General features: G+C 40.1%; 1 protein-coding gene and 1 long non-coding RNA gene across 5 annotated transcripts in view; one reads left to right on the top strand and one right to left on the bottom strand.

The window, feature by feature from the left end:
• Positions 1–566: 566 nt before the first annotated feature.
• The window catches only part of znf516 (zinc finger protein 516), a 50,225-nt gene continuing 30,778 nt past the window's right edge, over positions 567–20,013 (top strand). For 2 of the 4 annotated variants that reach the window (XM_004566804.5, XM_012923467.5), the window contains exon 1: positions 567–681. The gene's annotated coding sequence lies outside the window, so the exon portion shown is untranslated. Of the gene's footprint in view, positions 682–2,933; positions 3,272–20,013 lie in introns of those variants that run through there. The other 2 variants (XM_004566802.6, XM_004566803.6) reach the window with 2 other exon arrangements.
• On the bottom strand, positions 10,790–19,155 carry LOC143420934 (uncharacterized). Its single transcript, XR_013100686.1, has 4 exons — positions 19,070–19,155; positions 14,582–14,709; positions 11,911–11,963; positions 10,790–11,138 (listed from the first exon to the last, which is right to left on the bottom strand). It is a non-coding gene; the product is annotated as an uncharacterized LOC143420934 (long non-coding RNA).

Raw genomic sequence — 20,013 nt, 5'->3', positions numbered from 1 at the left:
TATATATATAATATATATATATATATATATATATATATATATATATATATATATGTATTGCAGTAAGATAAACCTTATCATCTCTATATTCTAGATAGATCTCAACAACATCCTGGATCAACTGTCAATATAATCAGACTCGACGGGAGAAGAGTGAAATTTCATCGGCACCTTGTGTCTTTATGTGTCGTGGCATTAAAAAACAAAACAAAACAAAAACCTGAGCGTTTTTCTAAGAAGTGGTTGGGTTGGGCAGTTTCACACTCCTGACGCACTTTTTTGAGTCCTTAGCAGTATCAACAACTTTTCGCTGATGAGACAATAGCAGATAGTTCCATTTAATGCGTGAGAAACCATTCGGTTGGAGAAGAGGGGTGTCAGGAAATTGCCAAAACACTCACCCAAAGACGAAGTCGAGCATATTTATTTTAAGTCACGAGCCTGTGTGATATGAACGGTAAGAGCTGAGTTTATGCATGTGTTACAAAAACGAAGCACAAGCGTGATGGTCGAGTGAAAGCGGAGAGGAAACCTTGCCCCCCCCCCCCCACCTCACGGGACAGAATGGATTCGACCTACTCAATCATACTCTTCAGCATACACTGCAAAGAGCATGCTTTCACCTTTAGGATTGTCTGTGCTTCTTGAAGTCACCCTGGATTATTCTTTTGGATAACGCAGGTACGCACATCTCGTCTTTCCCTGCCTTTTAGACACATAGAAAAACACAGGGGCGATCTCGTCGGTGTTTGGATTTGGTTGTAGGTGGTATGCGATTGTCTGATCTAGATTTATAAATAGGTTACATGCAAGAAAGGGTGTAGTGGTTGGTTTAAATACATATGTATTTCTATATATATAACAGTGTGTGTGTATATATCGTGTATGGCTATCACAATGTAACATAACCAGAAGTATGTACAAGTGTGTATAAATTCTCCACTCTTTACAGATTTACAGACACTGAGTGAGTCACAGCAGTTTGATGATACTTCGAATTTGTGAGACTCCTCATACCTAATGTGATCCTTCAAAAAAAGAAAAAAGAAAAAAAGGAAGGATAGAAAAAAGGGACTAAACCAAACTAACGCGTTTGAATAAAAGGTGGAGTACTTGGTTAATATGCTCCACCGACATCCTTCAGCTCAGGCAAACTTTCCATCAGCTCGACACACACACATACACACACACACACTCATCTCTTCCTTGAGTAATGTTTTGGATAATAAACTCTATCATTGCAGCATCAGAAACACAGATGGCAGCTGTAGACTTCTGAGTAGTGTTAAAAAAAAGAGGCAGCTCAGAGGCTCAATACAGAAAACATCCAAGAGGAGGAAGAGGAGGAGGAACAGTTTCTCTCTCTCTTTTTTAGAGATTGTTTTATTCACACGGAGGGTGGAGGTGGACGTTAGGGAAGGATGGGGGCAATATCCATATTAGGAAGCCGTGTCCTACATAATAGACATGGCACAACTGCCACTGAGCAAGGCACAGGTGCCGGGCAGCAGTCGGGGTCCGGTGGCTCTTTTAGACCTTACATATGAGGATCTGAAACCGCTGGAAGCTCTCTGGTGTGTCGCGTTTCTTCTTCTTTCAATCTCTGCGCCTGCTGAAGCTCTCACAATCTGCATGCGGGGTGTGTGCCCGTACGCGTGTGTGTTGGGGGGGGGGGGGGGGGGGGTTGATCGTGTAGTTCGTGTGAGATAGTGTAAGTAGGAGCTACTACTTGCCCCCCCGCAGTTGATGACACACACCTACAGGATGTGTGCCTGCTGTTATGGTAAAGGTTCACAATAGCACTAAGCTCCAACCGGGGGGGTTACTGCAAGACAATTGGGATGACTGAGGCTTGTTTCGCCTTGTTTCACATAACCGTGTACGTGACGTGTACATACAGGTGACTGTGATACAAAAATGAGGGAGTGTATGTGCGTGTGCAAAACTAAGCCCAGAACACCAGTGTCAAAGGGATTTCATACCAATATAACACACGAGCACATTTGCGCACGGGGGTCATTGTGAGATGAGCGTCTTCTTCACTTCTCTGTACACTTTATCATTAATTGCCAATACACATGCGGGCGCCAGTTCACGTGTCCCTGATAGGAAGCGATGGACATACGTGAAAGCACGAAGAGTGGAATGTGCGTCCTCTGCGTGGGGGGCAGAGGTTTGGTGACACCGCGAGGACAAACTTTTTTTCTTCGCTTTTGTCCGCCTTCGATCTTGCACCTCACCGTTTCACAAACACAATCTCTCTCTCTCTTACACACACAGATGGGGCTTCTTTCCATGCACGGTGCGTTCAGGTGCTCTCATAACCTCTGCCATTCACATGCTAGAAAATGTGATCAGAAAGTAGTGTGTGGTGGTTTTAAAAGAGGAAGGATTTGTTGAATCTCGCTGTGACATGGGGGATGTTGCATGGCTTATGAAAAGATAGTCTGTGCGGACCAGCCTAGTGTGCTTCCTTTACTTGAAACGCATGCGAATTGTAGGAAATGGAGTGACTCAACGTGAAAAGTAACAAATACATGAAATTATTAATTTTAATGAAGTGACATCAAAAACTACAGGCTAATCTAAATCAACAATGCCCTGCGGAACCTTTATTTCCAATCACTCAATAAATGTCTTACTCAATGCAATCCGCAAAGTGACGTCTTCCAACGTTATCTGATCATTCTGTGTACAAAAGTTATTGACTCAAAAGACGAGCAGATGAGAGAAACCAGAAAATACAGAAACTATATAAATGCCTAAGCAAAAATAATTACCATTTAACTGGCTAGCACCTCTAACAACACACGCCATAATGTACACTATCTTTTAGAGCCGTATTCAACATACAGTAGTATTTGTTTACGTCGCTGCTAAATTTACTACATAATTCCAACCGTGTGTCACTTTATCCCTGAGTCATGACATATCCGACAACACCTAAAAGCATCAACAGCAGCGAAACGACAAGAGACAAGACAGACAGAGAGAAAGAAGCAGAGAGAGGAACCTGTACTGTGGTAGCTACAACACAAGGAGACAGGAATTCGGCCGAGATAATAATAATAATAATAGTAATCGTGCAGGATTGTGGCGAAGTTGATCAGCGGGCTGCTGTTGTCAGTCGCCGCACTGGCTCACACAGCGGGGTCTCCTCTGTATCTCTGCTGGATCTGGACTCTTGGACGCTTTAGGAAACCTGCACCCCCCGCCCCCTTTCTTTCTCCGACTGTTTGAGCTGCTCAGCGTTGTTTTAACTGGTGAGGAAGTGAGTTCACATAATTATTACTGTTTGTAATTTAGAGGGTGTGTTCGTGCTGGCTGGTCTTGCTACTACTACTACTGCTGCTGCTGCTACTACTGCAGCAGCTGCTGGTGCTCCTGCAATCTTTGGCTGTTACACATTCTTTAGTTTGAAACCTTGTCATTTCCTTTAAGTGAGAGGCGAGAGATAAGTGACTAAGAGAAGGTCAGTAAAAAAAACGGCATGTGCTACAGTGGAGATAAGGGTCATTTTGGGGAATGTTTGACTGATAAGTGGAACCTTGTGGCTAGGAAAAGCAACAACAACAAAAAGAAGAAGTAGAAGCCAACATAATCCTGTGATACACTTAGGAATGGTGCTATGCAAATAGTAGGCAAAACTGACATCCCAAAGGAGCTTCACGGGGATATTAGAACTATATCATAAAACACTTTCAAACGTCTTAATGGTAGCAGTAAGTGTAAATGATAGCTGCACTGTAGGTGATAAAGGAGGATAAAACAAAATCAATAAAGTGATGCATATTATAAGGGGTTGTAAAGAAAGTTGTCACTGGAGACAGTTATGTAAAAGCATAGTTTGCAGTAGAGATAGAGGAGAAAGTGTGCGCATGCATGGCAGTGTGCACATGTGCCAAAACAGGCTCACCTTCCTGCTTTGTAGTTTGAGCAATACAGATGATGAAAAAACACACAGGGAGGGAGGAGGGGGGTAGCTGTTCTCTTTATCTGCTGGTGTAGGAAGTTTGACTTCAAATAGGAGCCTAAATAATGGTGGCTTTGTATCGAGTGGAGTTTCCACACACACACACACATGCGTATACACCAAATACTGTGATATTCAGCTGTTCCCTACAAGTAAGAAAATTTTGGCAAAAGGGTTGTGTTCCCTTCACTGTCCCCCGCTACAACGGCTTTGTTTCTAATTGTGCACGGGACTCTCAGCTGCCAGTTTTCTCTTGTCTATTTTCTTTGAGATTGACTTTCTGTGGCATACTGTTTTCCCCTGTAGCTGTTGAAAGATACAGCATTTTTCTTCTGTGTAAGGGTCACAGACACAAACACATACAGAAAGAGAAAGAAGTAGAGAGCGGAGGGAGCGAACAAGGGAGGAGGGAGGAAGAGAGGCAGAGTGTGTTGTTTTGCAGACAGGATTACATTGTCTCCCCCATGTTAGATTTCAGACATTATGTTAAATATTTCTAGGCCTGCGACTCTCGCCCTGTGCTCGTGCCAGCAAATATAACACTCTGCAGCACGGCACAACAACAATAAATGATCTAACTTCCCCAAATTGACTGTTAGATAATAAATAGCAGTTACGTGTGATCTGAGTCTCATGGATACTAACAAGAATAGGTGTGATAGGCAAACAGATTTAGTCAGTTATGGAGGGGGGTGTTTGGGGAAAAAAGTAGTTTTTCTGAATGTTTAATTGATTTTTTTTTGTTTGTTTAGTTTTTTTCCTTTTCTTAATCCAAGAGTGAAGGAAAAGCTGTAAACAGGATTAGCTGACGAGTTCAGCGTTGGGGGTATTATTTTTTCTTAGAAGGTTATGTCATAGAAGTAAATAAGCAGTGACGTCACTTGTTGACCATCGCAGCAGAGTGAAAGAGGAACATGACCTGTGTTTAAATGTGAATTATGACGGTTCATCACTTGACTAATACAAATGTAAGTCATGTTCAGGGAGTTGAGAACTTTTTGGAAAGCACAGATGCCTCACATTCACAAACAAGTCCCCGGAGAGCTTATGCATGGCTCGAGTGAAGCCTTTGTGTTTGATTGCCTTCCACCTGCGTGTCTTTGCATAAACCGAAGAAGTGCTGCGTATATCTTCAGTAGAACTGCCTGTCTGTCGCACGTAGTTTGTGCACTCAGTTTTCCATCCCTGTGCTTATCAAGATCAAACTCTGAGCCATACCTTGACTTTTTATCTTACCCTGACACTTTTTTTTTAATTTGTAAAGTTCATCCAGCCCCTAACTCCTCCCCTCCTGTTCTTCCTGTATCTGTGGGAGTAAAATTAGCAATTTAATTTTTTTTTTTTTTTTTTTTTTTTGGAGTGGGGGTTTGTATTGTCCCTTCAGAGTGTAGAAGTGTTTTATTGGTGTGGCGAGAAACAATGAGGACAAGGCAGGGCTTTGTGGTGGCAGAAATGCATTTTTAACCCATGTGAATGAATGGCGCCTCACATTCCACAGCAGCAGGCTCTTTACTGAATGGCAGCACTAACTCGGCTGTTTTCATTACTCATTACTGCCTTGTGCCTTTTCACCATGTACAGAGTCATTTACCTTCACCACACTGGAGGGGGGTTAAACACTATACAGACTCTTGTTTATAGTCGATTTTCAGAACTGGACATGGGGTAAAACTTATGATTTGCCTAACTGTCTCTTGCTCAACAATCAGTATTAAAGCTGCTCTAGGATATAGACATTAAGAAAGGATGAACTGATAATGTTCAGTGGGAAAGTTCTGCTTGTAGTGATATAATGTGCATGATCTATTGTGACTTTTTAGCTCAGTGTTTTGTCTGTCTGGCCTCGAGCTTTATTGTTCCACTTCATTGTTGATGCTCTCATTGAGTCATTTCCAGCATAGACCTTAAGAGAAAAACTTCATAAATAGTCAGTGTAAAGAGCAAATCATTGGCTAAAAAAAGTGTATATTTTTCTTATGAACTGATAGGAAGTAAAAAAAAAAAAAAAAGAGTCGGCAAGAAACATGAATGTTCCTCTTCATAAGCAGGGTGCACAGATTTAAAACAACAATAATAATCCCTGTTAGTATCTTTTTCAGAAAATGGCAATGGCTTAAGTGTCTAAATCTTTTAGTAAAGACCTTTGTAAAAATCCTTTTTCCCTGTAATACTGGGGTGTGAGCATTCTCTGTTGGTGGTATCTAAGACCTTGCTGAATTCACAGAGAATGGTTCCAAAGCTGGCTAATTGTGTTGTCCTGGATACACAATTCGTAAATCCGATCCATTCAGTCCATTTTCCACTGTAATTACTACCCTGCTTTGACCGTACTTTCTCATCTCTGTCCCAACCGTTCGTGGTAATGTTGTGTGGTTTGAAACTATAATTGATATGAAAGGAAAAAAAGTAATCAAATCAGAGGACAGATATGTTTTTGTGCAGAGGCATATAGTCTGAAGTCATTCCGTGTGCCCTGCTGCCCCCCCCCCCCCCCCTTCCCTCTCTCAGCTCTTCCTTGTTATGTTTTAGATCATATCAGCGCTTTTTACATGAAAGCAAACATGTACGCATCTGCCTTTACATGGTTAAGTAACTTTGTGACATGCTGAAGTTGGATTGGAGATGGGCAATGATGAACGCAAAAACAATTTTCTGGTATGAATCAGAAATGGAAGAGGAAAAAAATCAAACAATTTATTGTCTTTTTACTGGTGCTCCACAGCCACATCATTTTAATACGGGGTCTAGTGTCTATTCTCTGGTGATGGCATTGATTCCCTGCTACATGGTGGGGGTTTCCACTCTGAAAGGGCAGTCTCTCTGTGTTAGCCTAGAAACACCAAGCTCCTGGATTAAATTATAAATGAGCCCTCCGTGGGAAATGTATTGCTTACTGCTTAGGATAATCAGAAGGAATTTTGCATTTGCTGTCATCCTACACATTTCCAGTGGATGTTTTGTCCTCTCTACTAACTTCTGTTCCTGTGGTGCCCACAGTTTTCTTAAAACTTTTGATAACAGGTGTGCAGTTAATCCCTTTATTCCAATTGCACCTGCACCCTCTACCCCCTCCCGTATGGATCAATACAGTCTGTGCCAAGCCAAGCAGCATTGTCCAGGTACTAAACTGTGAAGACAGATATCTGTCTAAATTAGACCCAAATAAAATGATGTAGTAATCAGGGGATTAAGATAGGAGAGGGGTTAAGGGGTTAGAGCTGGTGGGGGGTAGGGAGGGGATTTAGGCACAGGCCATTTTAGTCATCTACTCATAGTGTTGGGGTGGGGAGAGAAAGACAATGGTGTGGTTTTTTTTTTTTTTTTTTTTTTTTTTTTTAATTAAGTACGCATCCATTCAGCAAAGTGTGATCTTCAGACTTGGGAAGGATTCACTTTTTCCCACCTAAAGTTTACTAATGCAGTGGTGGAAAACCCCTCTGAGACAGCAAGCCCTAATAGGAGTGAATAACTTCCCTTTGAAAGCCATATATAGATTTTTTTTTTTCCAGAAAGAAACCCAGAAAAACCCAGTGTGCACATTTATATAGAGTACATCTGGCACAGCTTACTTTATATCTATCCTTACTAGGGTTACTGATACAATAATGGCAGAGCACAGTTCCCTTCATAAACTAGCTGAAGCTGGTTTAGGTGGGTGTAGGTGCAACCTACAGTAATGATTTTCAACTAAATTCCACATTTTTCATGACATTTTAATACTGTCATTTGCACACATCCACTGAGAGTCTAATGGAAACTGTTTGTGACACAAGGTAGCATTTTTAGTCATTGAGAGATTGCTCATTTCCAAAGTATTTTAGTGATGTTAGGAGTAGTTAGTGTGAGGGGTTCCTCTTACTGCAATGTATTTATTTATTTTTTTACTCAGGTTATATATAAAGTATCTATTTTTATATGTTTACTCTTTTCTTCTTAGGTATAAGCTCCCCAAGAACACATACGTTTGTTTCCATTTTAAATAATGAAATCAACAGCGTAACCCGTGTGTGTATTTGCATGTGCTTTTTATACCTGATGGTAAGAGCTGGATCTTTGGTTCTTGGTAAAAAGAAAAAACAAACAAATAGAATAAAATAACTAAATTAGTACAACACCCCCCTGAAACAGGTCAATTTGAGCTTTTAAAATTTAATACAAATCCTATATTTCCATACTTTGTAGTGCAAAATAGAAAGTACACTAAAATAATGTTAGCAGGCATTTGCAATTGCTGCTGGCAGCCTTAGCTAAATATGGCAGCTCATCCTACTAAACCTAGCAAACAAACATTTTTAAAACATCATTTCCATACCTGAGCTATGTGTGTTGTGTGTCTAATAAGCCTGGTTGCCCTGATACAAGAGCCAAATGCATGCCATTTACAAAGCATGGCAAAGTTTTCTCTTCTCTTTTTCTAGCAGCCATGCTAACTCTACATGCTAACATTAGCCTTCTGCTCTTGAGGCAAAACTTGTTAAAAACTTCAATTAGCGAACCCAAACCTCTACAGGACTCGCGCAGGGTGAACCAGATATTAAATAGAAAAAGATATAACAGTCGGACTGTTATATCGACTGCTAAACCAGTGTGTCATACATTTGCGCTACATTGTACCTTTTTGACACGTGTAGGTGTGTGCCAGTATTTTTGCAGTTTTCCACCACTGACAGTTTGCCTGGTCTGATTAGCGCTATTGCTGATACTCCTACTAGTTGCCCTAATAAATAATATTTTCACCAGCTGTGAGTAGGCTGGGACCATCACTGAAATCAGGGGTGGGCCCCGCTGAGTGGCTGATGATCTGATGATCAGTGTTGGATATCGACTCCATTTATCAGTGCCGCCATTTATTAGCGGACGACGCTCACAGCAGGGTTGGGCCTGTAGGGATGCAAGCAGTGTTGCAGAGTCTTGTCAGTGCATAGATTTCTTCAGTTACAAAGAGTGGGATGTGTTGGAGAGTTTTTGCAGAAAATCTGACTCTTGCTTCAGTTCAAACACAAGCTCCTTTGCCACATTACAAGCCACATTGTCCATCACCGTCACTCATGTTGATTTTCCGCCTTACGCATTATTGACGATACAATGAAATAACAACCAGGAGCAACGCAGCGCTGAGCTGACTGCGCTGGATTCATTAGCGGCACTTATCAGGTTTGAGCTGACATAGTGATCATAGTTAATAGATTTCTGCCTGCGTCCATGAACCGAAGCTTGGCATCGCTGCTGTGATTGCTGCTGGATTAAAGAAGAGAAATAAGCTTAGCTGAGAGAAACAGCCCAGAGGACCACGTGGCTATGATTGGGGATTCAGAGAGAGAGAGAAGAGGAGAGGAACGGCAGTCTTTGTCCAGCCCAGATGTCACTGTAGTAGACTGCCCTTATTGATCTGCTGCTTTACACAAACACACACACATATCCTGCACACCACTCACATACACGGTCTAATTAGATAGCTATACAAAGGAAATTTAAGAAGTGAGACCTTCAATTTGGCTACATAAACACCATTTACTGCTGATTTATTACTTACTTTACATTGAAATATGTGTCTCGTTATAGAATATTCTTTTGTGCGTAAGCATACATCAGTTGAAGAATATTTTGAAATATCTCCATCTCTGCATTCTTTCTACCTTGCCTGGCCTGGTTTTTATGTCTGTCCTTTTTTAAGGTTTGATAAACCAAGACGACACAGTCACTTAGCATGTAGGTATCTGTGTGTGTTTCACAGGGCTCGGCAGGGAGGGGACGCAGCACCCAAACTTAATCCAAACTCACAGCAGCCCAGAGGGCATTAAGGGTGGGTGGGGGGTTGGGTGAACCCATTCCTAAGAAGAGAGGTTCATTTTTTAACATACCCATTCCCTGCCGTCTAATAAACACACTAAATGGGGATGCAAGTGCCTACAGAAATTTTTAAGAACCCCATTGCTTACATGTACAGGTTCAGATTTTTTTAAGGCTTGATTTCTTTGGAAAATTCACCACAGTCCAAAAAAACTTATATGCAGGGAAGAAGTTAAGAATAGGTGACTTCCACTTGGGCAGCACAGACAAAGAAAATGCCACTTATGGGAACTAAAAATGCAAACATAAAAAAAGAGGAAGTTATGAATAACCACTTTAAAAGTAATTGTTTTACTTCTTGCCACACTGTCCCTACACATACACACACCTCCTCATTAACTACTGTTGTCGCTCCATTCTTATATATAAAAAAAACTTTAAATACAACACACTTTAAAGTCTGCTGTCTACTTCTCCACTTGACTTGATCCATCTTAAGTGCCCCATATTTACTACTACATTGCTAGCAACGTCTATTAGTTAGAAGAAGTCTTTTTGGGGGGGAGGGGGGACACAGAATCAGAGAGAAAATGGAAGAGGAGTGGATGTAGTTAGTCCAGATTGAAGGCCAGTGATGTTACATGTCTGACTAACTTAGGGAAACAAGCTGGAAATGTCTCCAGGCTACTGCAGCTAATCATTCAGCCCACAGAGGAACTGATCGTTAGCCACTGATGTCAGCCTAACCTTGCCACGATGTTTTCTAGTGAGTTGTGTTTGTATGTGTGTGCGTGCGGGTTGTGGGGGTTATAGATGGAAAGATGGACTTTACTCTGTTTAAAAAAACAAAAACAAAAAACAAACAAACAAATGCTGATCATAATGGATGAGGAACCGCCTCCTGCTGAGGGAATATAACATAAAAATACAACAATTGCTGTAACAAACTCCCCAAATGTTCATGTTTTACTTTTTCTCAAAATGAATCAATAGAATGAATAACAAGAAAGAGCAAAGAAACAAAAACAGAAAAACATCCAAATTTGGGTAATATTTACTCTGAGACCACTATCTATTCAACTATAGCAAAATTAAAGCCCTCTTGGAGAAGAGGGACAGTCATAGAACAGTGATTACATCATCTCTGAGGCACTGAGGAAGTAGGACCAGGAGGTGCTCTGGGTCAAGCAGGCGTCAGGTTCACTGAGGACAGAGGTGAGGGGGAAGAGGGTCGCCCAAAGACTAGCCAGCTCACCCGAAATCTCAGTGTGGCTCAGACATCCAGGTGAATTGCAAGCATGCATGCGTAATGAAATCAATCTGGATGCAGATTGGAGGCCATGTGCGTGTCTGTGATCTGCTCTCGAGGATTCTCCTGTACATGGAAGGAGAAGGGAAAACAACCTTATCACTTTAACTTTTTTTTATCTTTCTGTGTCTGTTCCATATGGCTGGTAGGTTATAGTTTGCAGTCAGAAGTAGCACAAATACTGAAGCGTTGTTATGACTGGGAGTGACATATGTTGCATTGTGTGCTCTTTCAAGTGAGACCAGCTGAAGATGTAGAGACTAGTTGAGCTCTTTGCCTATGTTTGTCTATTTCTTAGATCAAACTATTATGTAATATTAAAAGTAAAGTTCGCTTTCAAGAGGAAAAAAAGTTACTAAAAGATTTTTTTTTTGTCTCCCAAGGGAACAATGAGAAGTCTAACAAATATCCTCAGGTGCTGCCACTTGAGTTAGCATCAGTTGGGACTAAAGACTACAAATCTGACAATATGAAAAAGAAAGAAAGAAATGGATGTATGAAAATTGAAAGAAGTGATCTGACTTAATCAGCTACTGAGCCTGCTTGAGTGTTTGAGGCTATTAGCTGGAGGCAACATTACCTCCTACTAACATCACACACATCATTCTGGACAGTCGGTGGCAAAGTTGCCTTTGTGTGAAAATTTGGGAAAAACTTTGTGTAGATTAAAAAAATCTGCAGCTTCAGTGGTTTTCATTTTTAGTATTCATTTAGTAATATCACAGTTATAACTGTATTTAATCTTTGACAGCATCATATCCAGTGCATTTAGCCTGTTAAGAACAGAAACCTGTTTTTGGTCTCCCATTGTGTTTCCTGGTTGCTGTCTGCTTTTTACCTCTGTTCCCAGCTGTCTCTCTGTTCGTCTGTTGCTCCGGGCCTTGCAGTCAACTACACAGGAAAGAAGAGACCAAAGATAGGGAGCTTTTTAGCACCCCCTCCCCACCTTTCCCCCCACCCCCCATCCACAACACACAACCCTAACACCCCAACATCCACAGCTACTAGCAGCAGATGCAACAACACTCTTGACGCTTTGTAAAGAATCCCTCAGCACACAGACAGCCTCCCTTTAGCTATCTGCCTGGCCTCAGTGCCCTGTTCCTACATTGTATCCAGATGTGAGGAGGATGGTTGAAGGGAGGAAGGTAAAAGGGCCCCTGGTACTGCCCTCCCCAGCCCTAGACCATGCCAGCTAATCCCATCCCAATAGCAAAGATTTATTAACAAACTCCCTGCTAAAAAGAAATGAGGCCAGCAGAGCAAATACCCCAGATTTTCATTTCAATATTTGCACGTTTAAATGCTGCACATAGCAACAAACAGCGCAGTGGCCGTTTCTGCTCTTTTACCCTAAAACTAAAACCGAGGAGATGAAAATCTGTTGCTCTTAAATACAACTGGCTGCGATCATCTAATCCCTGGCTGCAGACCTCTATTTAAAGAGCGTAGCCGCTAATCCCATCGGATTATACCTGACCAACTGTACAAAATCACCTAATTAATAGTCTTAAGGATGGTCACAAAAGGCGGGCTTCCCTTGAAAATAAGACCTTAATAAATCATACAAAAAATCTGACCCATATACAGAGTCATAATCTCGGGCATAATCTCAAACACAGAAACAGGAGACTCAAGGTCAGAACTCCTCATGGTCAGGACTCGTCTAGAAACTAGAATCTGGAAGTGGGTCAAAAAACTCCCAAAACATTTTAATGCAGTAAATGCATTACTTTACACTGAATCATACTGAGACCACTGTGAGATGTAAATTCCCCCTTAAACCACTGCTATAGTTGTGCTATCTGTAACGTCGTACTGGCTTACTGCTGTACATATACTGATATGACTCCTTTAAATGCATATTGATTTTTTTTTAATTTGGTTTGTGTCCCAGAAGCAGGTGGTGTACTCAGATTTAAGTATCTGGGCAGCAAGCTCTGTGCCATGAGAGGTAGAACTAAGGAGGAGGTTTTACGGAGCTGTGTGGGTGAATTAGAGTACTTGTATGAGCAAAAAAAATCAGTTTGGGCCAAATTTAAGTTCAAATTTAGAACTTCTGTTTCTGTTTTCAAACGTCAATGGAATTGTTATGGGCAGCTTAAAACAAGTGCTGCTACTAAATGTGTGGAACTAATTTAGACTGCCTTATTAGATCAGTTCAGTGCATGAGGTATTGGTTAATTCTACAATAAATACGTAATTAATTAGGCTGCATCACACTGGAAATATAAGCAACTAGTTTTCTTAGTCTCTTGCCCTGACTCTTTCCAATGCTTCCACATTATTGTCCACGTGTACGACCACATATATGATCCTAAACTATATTTGTTGCTATGACAGTGCCATATTTTTTTTTTCCTTTTTGTATGGTAGAGCCCTGCTTATCTTGAATTGATATTATTGCAAATGCAGGTTTATCAGCAGACTTTGTGTCTGCCTCCATGTGTTTATGTTTCTTATTAGAAGTTAGCTGTGTCCATTTTTAGTAACCCATCCTGCCATCTTCAGTCAGTACAATGTGTTGTGTAAAGTTGTCCACTGGTGCGGTTTGGAGAGGGGGACTGTGTGTAATCCTCAATCCTCTGTCCCTCACTTCATGTGTGAGCTGTTGCTTTTTAGCAGTGGTTAGGTGGCTGGTTGCCTGGTTTAAATGGCCTGGGTAATGCAAGCAGCTCCCACTGGAGGTTTCTGATCTCTTTAGGGAAAGCTGTGCAAACATCACTGTTTGATGCAATATTTGCCTTCTCCTATATTATCCTCAGCTGCCTGTCCAATTTAATGACTCAACATTAAGTGGTGAGCTGCGTCAAGCTGCTACAATTAAGAATTTGGGCTTTTTCTCAGACTTTCATTATCAGAATACAAAATTGATTGTTCACTGAAAAGAAGACTTGATGGGTAGATTGCTACAACTACATAACTTGAATGGTTATGGCTAAGCACATAACTCTAACCCTTCGTTGTCTTAGAGTTTTTCTTTAATATAATATACAGTCATCTTGGTGCGATAGACAAAACTTAATTCAAATTCAGTCAGATATCTCCTGGAAGTTAAAGAGTTCATCGAGATCGAGCACAGGCAAAGCTGCCAGACAGCCTTTTTTTCTACAGTTTGACTTGACCTTCAGGAGGTTTTTCATCTTACATTTTTAAAAAAGTTAACACAATAGAAAGGTATGGAACACAGTGAGTTAAAAGATCCTACAAAGTTTCTCTGATCATGAATTGAACCATGGCCATTGTGGTTGTGTGGTATGCCTTAACCACTGGTGCACCAGACATAATATTTCAGGAACAATATGTTCTGTCCAGAATTGAATGATAAACTAACTCATTAGCAGTGTAGGGACTAATGCGTTATTAGGTAACGCGTTACAGTAACTGCGTTATTATTGTGGTAACGAGCACGGTAACTAGTTATTATGCCAAAATCAGGAACGCGTTTATCGTTTCTGGGATTTAGATAGGGTCGTTATTCGTTACTTCGTGTGTTGCGTTCGACTTACCTCAGAAATTGAAACACGGACCTGGGAATGATGTCACACTCGAGTAAACGGCGTTCTGGTTAGCCTCGTCAGAGAAGTCGGGGTTCCAATATGGCGACGCCCTCGAAAACGGTTGTTTTGCTAGCCCTCTACAAAAACAAATTACTATTAAACACATATGCAGCTCATCTGCAGTCTGGAGTTACCTACATCTTCCTACTCGGAAGGCAGAATTTCCGAGTTCCGAGTACAATCGAAAGCACCACGACTGCAGTTTCCGTGTTGGACATAAAAAGTGCACGTGACGCTGTGACGTAGGCTAGAATCTTAGACCACTGAAGCACTAAATCTACCATCATATTTTATTTATCTACATGACCTGACTGGAGGAAATATTATTTTGGTTAAATATTGACTATTTATGTGGCTAAAAATATTTATTATTTTATTTTTCTTTGTGAGGCTGAAAATACTTTTAAGTTTGCCCGCCATTACTGAACATGAGGTCTCCAGTTGGTGCAGTTCAGCTGTTTTCAGTTAAGTTTACAAAGAATGGACAAACCTCACTGTGTTTATGTTGAACCATTTTTGCACTAAATTATTTGCACTATTTTGATACCTACAGCTCCTAAATGGTCTGAGGTACAGTTTAGTGTTGGCACTGCTAAAAGTATACTTTCTACCCATTTCAATGATAAAAATAAATATACCTTTCAAAAGTTTATGTCGTGTTTTGTTATCCACTGCTTCTTCCTAGTGATACTACGTACAAAGATTAGATTTATAACACTGTTGCACCAACCCCAAAATTATGTGTTTGCATTTATAGAGGTTTGAAACAATAGAAATAGATTAAAACAGACAGATAAAAAGTGAGACACAAAAACAAACATTGTTCATTTCTAATTTAGCTTCATTCATTTCATCATTAACTTGCACTCACACTACTACACTGACATTTTAGGTTCAGGCCATTAGGTGACACAGTGCATTTGTGGCAGGATAGCACTAACATGTAAGCAAGCTAGAAGACTGGCATCCTTGCTGGTATCCAGTTAGGGAACCAACACATTAATAAGAGAATTCTGAATAAAACCAAAGTTAATTTCCCTAGTAACTAGTTACTTTGAAAGTAACGAATAACTTGAGGTAACTGAGTTACTTTTGATAGAAGTAACTAGTAATGTAACTAAGTTACTAATTTAAAGTAACTTACCCAACACTGCTCATTAACTTCATAAAGTCTGTTGTAGACTACTGTAGCTCCATGAACACACTGTGACAGCTAAAGAAAAAGGCAAAGCCTGACTCTGAAAGAGTCTAAACACACTATTACTCTTTGAGGCCATAATTAGCCCCAAAGTTGCTTTGAGGTAAGCTACCAGAAGCATGGTAGCATATCAATAGCTAGAGTAACAGCATGCTCTTTGTGATTTTTAAAAGAGGTAACACATGCTAACCTTCCAGATTTAGCATCTTAACATGTTTACATTTGCTAACAAATTAAAATTTGGTGCTCAATGAAAATCACATTTAGTACAGGTTATGCTCATGAAAGTATTATCTCAATAAATACTCGAACGTCAATAAAAGTTAATGGAAAGTCATTGTGTAGAGTTTATCTTGGAACACAAACGTTAGCCAAAAAAGGTATTTCTACAAACTAGAGATGTCAAGCTAACTTAATGATGGAACTGTGTGTGATTGTACAGAGCAAAGGTTATGTGGGCAAGTAGGCTACTCTTTATAGTTGTTATATACCTTTGTTGCCATCATGTTTCAATCTGAATCAAAGTACTATGATAAACCATGTTTATCATCAGTCAGTGAGGTGCTAAATATATAAAATTCAACTGTTTTAATAATATAGCGCTGATGCCCAGCAGCTATCACCTCAAGGAATTTAATATTGTATACTACAGACCTTACAAATGAAAAGTACCACTGAATGATTTTTCTACTGAAAGCTTCAGTTTTTATTTAGCAATAATAAATAACAGGAAAATATAAGAACTACAAAAATTATTTCATTACTAAAAATGTTGTTCAAAAAGTCTGAAAACCTAGTGTTTCAGAAGTATTAGAGATTTTGTTATAGTTTCACAAACTCATACACTGCATGTACAAGATACTTGAATACAGCAATTTGTTATCATTAACTTATTTGTTATCACATAACCTATTACTAGACGGGGTGGCAGCCTGACGTTCATGCCAGTATACGTTCTGCTTGCTTCTACATGTCAATATGGTAAACCCACTACTATGTAAACAGTGCAACTGGTGCAGATCAGGTTGTGGCATGGAGTTTTATTGCAAACAGGCAGCTTGCATAATTCTGCTTGTTTGCCAGTAGAATGAAGTGATCTGGTTTTCTTAGGCCCACCTGCATCTGGAGGGAAAATAAACTGACATTGTGGGCTGATTTAGATGCATATGGAGTGTTTTCCTCCCTGTTTTGTCATATGTATATTCATCTGTTAGAAACACTTGAAGTGTCTTGGATGTAATTTACTTAGTCATTCACAGGTTTTTCATGTTTTGGAGTTTTTGTGTGTCACCTACGCAGGTGTTGTTCATCTTCCTTTTTTTGTCATGTTTTGCAAGAAAACTTGTCAAATGTGACTTTTGGCTGCTGCTTCTTTGAAACAAGCTTGTTCAGTTAAACCTCTGAAGACAGATGTTCCATCAGTATATATAGTAGCAGATTTAGATCTCTTTTTTCACTGTTATGTACAAACATTAGAAATCTGTAGTGGGAGATTTGTTGTTGTTGTTGCCTGTTTGATTTAATATTTTTCAAGTAAAATATATCAAAACAAAGTAAGAAAATTTCCTGTGTTTAAGAGCTCATGCAGGTATATGAAACGTGACAAACAGACATGCATGTTCACACGCACACATCCACATTTGAGCTGCACAGCTTGGTTGGAGGAAGAGGGGAGGGGGTTGTTACAGTGTAACTATACTAGCAGATTGTCTCTGTAGGACTGTTGGATGAATGTTAAGAGACAGTGCATTCTAGCCAATTTCCTGTGCTGTGGTTACTCTGCAAATAATCGCTGTGATGTCTGGTATTGGTGTTTGGACTCTGCTCTCCTGAAGAATTCGATTACAAGCAAAAAAAAAAGGGAGAAAATGCAGTACTAATGAGCTAAAAGTTTTTTTTTCTCTTACCAATCTTCTCAACAGACAGTGGTGATTTGCAGTCCAAATTCCTAAAAATATTGCATACGCCTGTAAAATGGACATCTGCAGTGTGCAGCTCCAACGCTGCAGCTCTCACACTCTCTCTTTCTACCTCGATCTCCCACATCTTCCCTTCTCGCTCCTCTCAGTCAGCTCTTATTATCCTAATCCATCTCCTGCCATGACTTTACATCACTATTTACCACTTATCTTCCCTCTGCTGCCCTCCTTCTCATTATTTGCTCAGCCTTTTCTACTCTCCCTGACATGCATCTATCTCCCTCTCTTGTTTCTGATGCTGCCTTGTTTTCCTCTGTATTGGTTTAGGGTTTTTCCACTGGGCGGGTTAACAAGCCAGCATGATTTCATCAATGTGAATCAGTCAGCCTGATAAGACGTGACCCAGATGGGATCTCCAGTTCTTTTTATACAGCCATCAATCACAACTACCTAGCCACATAAGCTCACACTAACAGTAATGCCTGTCAGCCTGTGCACAGCCTGAAATATGGCATGTAGCTTTAGTGCGCTCTTTAGAAAAACTCTGTCCCACATGAAAGACTAACAATGTTTGTTATTCTCATCTTGCATCCCCAATTCCTGCTTGTTGCTTCTTTTTTTCAAAATTATTTTTGGCTATGAAATCCTGGGCAGATGTTACAGTCAGTGCACACACACACACGTGCACACACACACGTGCACACACACGGACACATAAACAACTCCCGGAATATTCCTCATAATGGTCAATAATAAGTTTACAGTAACCTCAGTGAACTTTGTGGAATCTTATATTTGCGGTGGTGTCACTTTCATATTCCCACTGTAATAATCCCCCAAGGCCCACTATGTTTCTAGGTCAGTGATTTTATAGACATTTGCTTTGTATGCTAAAAACGTGTTAGCTTAGGAAAGAAATAGAAAAGTATACTGATACACCTCTCTTGTCTGTGCAGTAAATGTTAATCTAGCACCAGCAAATTAGCTTAGCTTCCAAACTAAGAAAATTTGCTTAGCTTAGCTTCCTAGCTAATGTTGCTACGTCGCTGCAAATTGTCTCTTTGTTCTTTTAAACGCACTCTTACAGCATGGAAACAAAAAAACAAACAAACCAGTCCTAAATTTAAACTTGTTATGTTTTCTCAAATTTCAAATTTTACAGGTTAACAAACAAAAAAACAAATCTTGTTTTCAGTTATTTACTGCAAATTTTCATTTTGAAGATGGCAAACCATGTCTGTTCTTTAAATTATTGTGGTTTACTAACAATACAAGTAGCACAGTCTGTGTAAAAGATGACTGTAACTGCTGTGACATTACCTATTTGTTTTTGAAGTGCCCTTTTAACACCCCCGACCGTTTCCATTGTTGTCATCCTGAGAGCCAAATTACCCCCCAGATGTGATGAGGAGGGGCGGGTCTGACTCTAAACCTACTTGGTTAAAGACCTCTGACCAGTTGTTAGCCAGTGAGTTTCAGTGTGGTTTCATACCACAGATAATCCTCTATTTTGAAAAATAGATTACAAAATAGACTCTATTGTTTATCCAATACGACCCAAAATGAGTAACTGAGCCCATAAATTAAACAGTAAAATGTTTACGAGGGCTAAGTCAGAAATCTGTTTCCCCATAGACTTTTATAGAGCTGAAGTCTTTTTGCAATCACAACTATCACCATCTGGTGGCCTTCAGATGTAATGCAGGTTAAAGGTACTTCTGTGTGAGCTACATCATTACTCAGTGAGCAAATGGGTGACTGGCCAAGTTGTAGCTCTACATTTGTATGGCTGTGCTAAGTAGTGGTTTCCCCCTCATCTGAGAGGTTTGCGAGGATAAGTACCTCTAGAAAAATAGTGCATCAGAAACTACTCAGTAAGCTCTAGTTTTCTCTAATAATTTGGACAGGTATTTACACAGAGATAAATTAAGTTAAACACTGCAAATGTGGGCATCATTACCTGACCTTTGTCTTTGTCTGGCTTTTTTCTTTTTTGTGTGCTATATTAGAAATCTTCATTATAGAAAGTAATGCTTATGAACTTGTTTTCTTCACGGTGTCTTTGAATATTTAGTCCTCGTGGGTTTATAAAGGGGAAGTGCCACTTACCTACTAGGCCAAAAACAATCAGAAGTTCAAGGTATCGGCTAAAAGAAGGAGCGCTAATTAAGCTAATGATCTGCTGGCAGTGACTTCATATCTGTGGAACAGGTTAAGTGTTTCAAAAGAATGTGAAACTTGTGTGGGCTTGGGTTCGGTTATTA

This window comes from Maylandia zebra, linkage group LG11 (assembly GCF_041146795.1).
Source record: "Maylandia zebra isolate NMK-2024a linkage group LG11, Mzebra_GT3a, whole genome shotgun sequence".
NCBI classification, from domain to species: domain Eukaryota; kingdom Metazoa; phylum Chordata; class Actinopteri; order Cichliformes; family Cichlidae; genus Maylandia; species Maylandia zebra.
The sequence above is the reverse complement of the archived record's forward strand: the minus strand, read 5'-3'. Positions and strand labels throughout refer to the sequence as shown.